The 6,975-nt window shown below is 38.2% G+C and overlaps 1 long non-coding RNA gene across 1 annotated transcript in view; it reads right to left on the bottom strand.

Annotated features, from left to right (window-relative positions):
* Positions 1-6,793, bottom strand: part of LOC107836029 (uncharacterized) — a 15,158-nt gene extending 8,365 nt beyond the window's left edge. Inside the window, exon 1 of the long non-coding RNA XR_001661881.1 lies at positions 6,783-6,793. This is a non-coding gene — a long non-coding RNA (uncharacterized LOC107836029). The remainder of the gene's footprint in view (positions 1-6,782) is intronic.
* Between the last annotated feature and the right edge of the window lie 182 nt (positions 6,794-6,975).

The following is a 6,975-nucleotide window of genomic DNA, read 5'->3' as shown; positions in this document are numbered from 1 at the left end:
CATTATACTGCATAACTTTAATCTGACTATTGGATTGTAAATAGTAACGTGTTAGAATACTTGTTACTGAAACAAGGGTCAGATTAGAGTAACGCGTTACTGATGTGTTGATGGCATAATTGTTTGACAATTCTGCTCAAGCTATTTACTCATCTGTCAGGTTTCCGATATGCGTCCCCCCCAATGACAGACTCGTTCCTACACCCTTGGCCACAAATATTGGTGTTCAACCCAGTCAAAAGCTTTTTTTTTTATCTATAGAAATCAGACCAATATCTAAGCCCAATGAGCTGGAGATTTCCAAAACATCTCTGATTAAAGTGATATTATCACTTATCAGCCTGTCAGGCACACAGTACGTCTGGTCCCCGTGAATGACTGAAGACATTACTTCTCTAAGTCTGGTAGCCAGGACTTTGGAAAAGATCTTGTAATCCGTGCAGAGCAAAGAGACTGGTCACCAGTTCCTTAGATCCTGTAGGTCTCCTTTCTTTGGAAGGAGAGTAACGACTGCCCGTCAGCAGCTCAGAGGCAGCCAACCTCTCTGCAGGTTATCTGTGATCACCTCCAACAAGTCTTCTCCGATCACAGACCAGAAGGACTTGTAGAAATCAACAGGAAGACCATCCATGCCAGGGGATCTACCACTCTTTAGGCTCATCAAAGCAGTATGCAGTTCTTGTAGTGTGAGCTGAGCCTCCAGTTTTCGATTGGCTTCAGTATCCACCTGAGGAAGTCCTTCGTAGAAACCATCGCTCACATCTGGATTCTCCAACTGTTCACTCTTGAAAAGGTCTTTGTAGAAACTGACAGCAAACTTCCTGATCTCGGATGAATCTGAGATAATAGAACCACAGTCAGTCTTTAGGGAGTGAACAATTTTCCTTTGTCCATTCTTTTTTTCTAAACCAAAGAAAAAATGAGACAGGGCATCCATCTCCGATACACTCAGGAAGCGTGATCTGACCAAGGCTCCTTTGGCTGCTGTGACAAACAGGTTGGCCAGAATGGCCTTTTTATCTTTGAGGGAAGTTAAAAACCCTCGGTTTCCTGTAGACGCTGCCAAACCCTGCAGCTCTACTATCTGAGTCTCCAAGTCCCTTATAGATCTGGTTATGTTTCTAGTGACATTGCAAGTGAACTGTTGATACAACTGCTTAATTTGACATTTACCATAATCCCACCACTGTTGGACACAAGAAAAATCTGATTTGGATTGTTTATGACTGACCCAGAAATATTCAAAAGCTTTTTTGAAAGCTGTATCATTCAAAAGAGCGGTATTAAAATGCCAATAGACACTCTGTATACAGACATTTTTAATAAATACAGAGCAACAAACCAGACAGTGATCAGAAAAACCAACAGGAATTATTTGACAATTTTTAAATATATTCAAATGATGTTTAAAAGCATATATACGATCCAATCTTGCCAAGGATAAAAGATTATCTTTAGAATGACTCCATGTATACTGTCTCTGATTCCTGTTGAAATCTTAATAAGTGACCTTCAATTATTTCCTATGCTTCACAAGAAACAGGCAAAAAAAGTCTTTGAAAACACAATCCCAACACCGCCACTGCAACTGGACTTGTGGCTAAAAAAGACCTCCCCTCTACATTCCTTCTTCCAATCACTCTCATTATCAACAGTGCTGTGTGTCTCTTGAATTAACATTATATCAATGTTCTTTAGAGCCATAAGTCTAAAAAACTCAGNGATTCTTGACTCATCACTGAAGACAACTTTCATCCAGTCATCCACAGTCCATGATTGCCTCTCCTTAGCCCATTGGAGTCTTGTTCTTTTATGTTTAGGTGTCAACGGTGGTTTTTGATTAGCTTTCCTGTATTGAAATCCCATATCCTTTAGGTGATTTCTTACGGTTCGGTCACATACATTGATTCCAGCTTCCTCCTATTTATTTATGCTTCATTTGTTTAGTTGTAATTTTTCAGTTTTCAAGACAAATGGCCTTAAGTTGTTTGTCTTGACGCTTTGATGTCTTTCTTGGTCTACCAGTACGCTTGGCTTTAACAGCCATTCCATGCAGTTTGTATTAGGACCATATCTTGGATACAGCTGACTGTGAACAGCCCACATCTTTAGCAACCATGTGTGAAGGGTTACCTTCTTCAAGAGGTTTCACCATCCTCTCTTTTGTTTAAAGGGACATTTATCTTGTTGGAGCCATGGTTCTTGCCACTCCACTTTGTCCAGCAGCCCTCCAAGGTGTCATGACTGCAGGTGTTTTTAACTCCAGACTAACAGACACATCTAATCTGGGGCAGATGTCCATTTAGGGAAAGGAAGTAGACTGGGTGTGTCCTTATTTTCTACCTCCAATTTGAGTGATTCCACACTTTTTTCCTCAGAATTGAGTGACTCCATATTTATTTCCCTCCCTGTGCATGGTCAATAAAAGTATCATTCACTAACTTCCACAATGTTTTCTCTTCATTTCTTTGAGTGTTCCTGAAAGCCAACAAGTTGCACTTTGGAATGACCTTATTATTGTATCATGTTTTTGATCTGAGTTTGTTTTACAGCATGAAATGTCTGAATGAGTGCTCATCCAAGACTGGTGATTCCATACTTTTTGCCAGGGGTTGTATATATTTAAACACTGTTAGTGATGCTGAGGTTCTTAGTAGGAAGGGTTTTGGGGAGACAGGGGTTCTGTCTAAGGCCCCATATTACCGGCCCTGCGTGAACTTGGCTTTAATGTTTAATAAGTGGCCTTCAATTATTTCCTCTGCTTCACAAGAAACAGGCAAAAAAGTCTTAGAAAACACAATCCCAACACTGCCACTGCAACTGGACTTGTGGCTAAAAAAGACCTCCCCTCTACATTCCTTCTTCCAATCACTCTCATTATCAACAGTGCTGTGTGTCTCTTGAATTAACATTATATCAATGTTCTTTAGAGCCATAAGTCTAAAAAACTCAGCCCTTTTTTCTTCATCTCTGGCACCATTTAAATTTAAAGTGCCTATTTTAAAATCACACATTAAAATGAAGAAACAAAAGAAAAGACACAAAGACATGTAAAATATTTCTCTAAATGTCATCATCATCAGCAGTGAGTGCTTGGGCTCTGACTTTCAAAATCAGTTTCTTTAAGCGATATATTTCCTGATCTGTTAACACATCAACAAAAAGTCCAGTTTTCTTTGTTAAAACCCGAGAGGATTCAACAAACAATTTTAGATCTGGAATATATTCTTCTACCTTAATCATCCTGAGTCCTTTAGTTTTTTGCAAAAACTTCTTAATTTCAGCAGGAGGATAGAGATTCTGCTGATCTTGGCTCAAAGAAAAGCTACTATCAGACTCCAAACTGCTCTCTCCTCCTTTGTTTGCTCAATTAGCTCTGAGAGCTTTAGTGCTGCTGTTGGCAGGTTCAGAACTTTTCCTTTTCTGAGACAGTTTCAACAAATCGTCATCAAACATGCTTTCATCTTCACAAAGGTTTTCACAAAAAATTTCATCAGATCTTTTTTCCTCTGAATCTGCATCAAAACTATTGATAGACTGATCATGTATCATCTCACCATCAGTGGTATCAACTTTATTAAAGTGATCACAACTTATAGAGGATTGCATCTCATGTTGTTCCTCTACAGTTACAACAGAAGGATCACCAGGATCCCTGGCTCCAGTAGCATCAAGACCCGCACCGACTACCGTGAGACCACCAGCGGCCGTGGGGCCCGCCCCGGCGGCACCCCGGGCCGCCTCGACGGCACCGCAGCCCGCTTCAACGGAACCACCACCATCACCAGCCCTCACTAACTGTGTATTCTTGAGTTTTTCTGGGCACGATCGAATTATATGACCTTCGGCACCACAACCAAAACATTTCATGTTCTCTGAAGAGGCAAAAACCATATAATTAAACCCATCTACTTTGAAATTAAAGGACAGATTAAGCTCGTTAGCTGTATCCTTAAGGATCATAAAAACATGCCTTCTGTGACACACGACATGCTTAAGAAGCACAGATTTACAACCTAAAGAAACCATCTTTATGGGTGAAACTAGCTGTCCATAGCGTGACAACTCCTTAACAAGGAGATCGTTTTTAATAAACGGGGGTGCATTTGAGATGATGATCTTTTTAGCTGGACTAACCAGCGGGAGAACCGGTGTGAAAGGGTCATGAATGACAACACCCCTTTCAACCAACTCATTCACTTTAGATGTACTATCAAGAAAAATCACAATCGCTCTATTCATACGGGAAGCAGATCTCACACTATCACAACCTACCGCTCCTCCAACAGCTAAAGCTGCCTCTTCTACTGAACAATTCACTGTTGGTATGAGTTTGACAGCATGACGGCGTGTCAACTTTTCAAACTCTGCACCGCCCTCCACAATGTGCATGATGCCAAATGCCAAACCAAACCGGTAGCAAAAAACTACCAGACCAGTCTGGAACAACCAAAAACCAACTTACAGAACAAGTAACTGTACAAAGAAAAGTGTTTGAAACACCTTGCAGAAAAAAGTAGAAAGAAGACTCAAAAATCCACTCACGCCGACACTCCCGTCTCCAGCTCCATTCACTCCGCCATTCACTCAGAGAGGGAGAGAGAGAGAGAGAGAGAAATTGATTGATTTGGAAATACTCATTTATTCACTCAGTAGTGATCCATATGAACATCTAACAACTTAATTTACCTAATTTAACACATTCATAAATGAAAGTTCAGAATTATTTAAAGTAAATTATAAGTGTGGCAAGCTCTCACTAGTCTAGTCTATTAAAGCTCTTTTGTACGCAACACATTTAGTTCATCCATTTTTAAATAACATCACTCTTACTCTAACCATACTCTTAAAAAGCTTTACGCAATCAGTATTCTGTTCCTTATTAATTTTATATTTTCTGCTCAAATAAATTGCTGACTTTGCTTGACCAAGAAAAAAATTCGATAACCATCCAGTTTTCTTTTTCCCTTTGTCATATGTAAAACCAAAAATAAAAATCTGTTCTGTGAAACTTTCTCTAAATGATTCCCAAATATCTCTTAGTAATGTCAATAAATCCATAATTCTGAAACATTATACAAAACAAGGAAAAATATTTTATCTTGATGAACAGAAGGGACATTTATCTGAAACAACAGGTCTAATAACAGAAACCAAAGCATTAACTGCAAAATTACCATACAAGATTATCTACTATAATCACCAATATTTTTAGTCAATGTTGGCTTATAAAGTAACCCCCATCCAGGTTTCACCTCAAAACCAACTTTAAAAAAAATCTTTCTAAGGAGTATCTTTTATATCTTTCAATTTTAGTTTGTTCAAAGCCTTAGCACATCTCATAATCTTTCCATTCACAGAATCCAAAAACGTCCATTCATTTTTATCCTTCTCTAAAAAAAAAGTCCAGGACATTCAAAGTCATTCAGTTTTGGCTTAGAACACAATTTAAAGAAAATACCTGCTTTATCATGTGCTAGAAGTCCATTAAGCCATCCCTTTATGACTTTTTTGTCAGCCTCTGATAACATTTGCCTAATTTTTGGCAGCAATATCCCTACAGTTCATAGAGTGATTTTCCAATCTTTGAGCTAAGGAAACGACATCATCCATTTCAGTTCCAACAAGTTCAAGCAGATGTTTCAGCATAACCACGCCCCTTTTCATCAACAGTTCAGAAATCATAGCCATATTGTCCCAAGCTGAACCCAGATGAGATCCCTCGAGGACAGGTTCCAGTATTAGCCACTTTAAAGATGTGAACGTTCCAAGTCTCTGTTTCCATGAGGTTCCAAGATTTTAATACATGAACACTGACCACTATATTTTGAGTGGTCAGAAATAAAATCTAAATTACCAACTTTTGAAGAAATAAAAAACATCCTGTAACCTGTCTCCACAAAACATTTTGATCACCATACACAAAACTCTGTAAAAACTGTAATCTGAAGGTCGCGTTCCTACTTTCTAAATGAATCAAACCTTGCCCTCCGGCTTCCTTTGATAGAAACAAAACACTCTGCAGGACTCAATGCAATCTATCCGAAAAGAAATTTGAAATAATAGTTTGTAATTTCACCGAAAGACTTGGCGGGTGTTCCAAGATAGTTAAACGATGCCACAAAGTTGAAGCAACAAGATTATTAATAATAAGTGTATGGCCTCCATCTCTTTAACCTACCCTCCATCAGCTCAATAAAACCTTCCCAATTTTAGATTATCTACATTTGATCCCCCAAGCAAACACCCAAATATTTAAAACCATTTTTCACCCATTTTAATTCATCAGGTAGTTTATGTTCCTCTTTTGTCCACTTACCATCTAACAAAGCTTTACTCTTGCTCCAATTAACTGTGGATGAAGAAATAATACCAAAGCATTCAATAATTTCAGTTAAAGTAAAGACATCTGATTCCCCTGGTATAGCTACATTAATGTCATCCGCTTATGCAGAAAGTTGAAAAGGTAACATTTCATTTAATTTTACACCCTGTAACCTTCTTTTGATTTGACATAACAAGGACTCAACACTCTACGAATACAACATTCCTGACATTGCACAACCAGCGGGATCTAGTTTTAAATTGTATGTTTGTTTTTAAACTGTAAGTTTTTGTTTTTTCTAACGATTTGTCTTTTTTGAATATGCATTTCTCTCCAAACATCAACCAAAGAAAAAACTTCAATCAAATGTTTTAAGAAAGAAATGGTTCCTATCCAATTGATCATTTTCTGTAAAAACAAAATCTCCAGCCAAAAAACTTAAAATCTTATGCATCACATTTACATGAAACATTTTCAAGTTTATGTAAAAACAGAAAACCCTTTCTTGTCCTGTGATTGGAGCATGTACATTAACAAAAACAATATTAAAACACTCATATTTTGCTTTCACTGTCACAGTTGCTGCTGAGCTGTGACCACTCACACCTGATCATCATCACCCTGATCTCCAGCTACTGCCATATAAGGAC

The sequence above is a fragment of the Poecilia formosa genome, unplaced genomic scaffold (assembly GCF_000485575.1).
Source record: "Poecilia formosa unplaced genomic scaffold, Poecilia_formosa-5.1.2 Scaffold36, whole genome shotgun sequence".
NCBI classification, from domain to species: Eukaryota; Metazoa; Chordata; class Actinopteri; order Cyprinodontiformes; family Poeciliidae; genus Poecilia; species Poecilia formosa.
The sequence above is the reverse complement of the archived record's forward strand: the minus strand, read 5'-3'. Positions and strand labels throughout refer to the sequence as shown.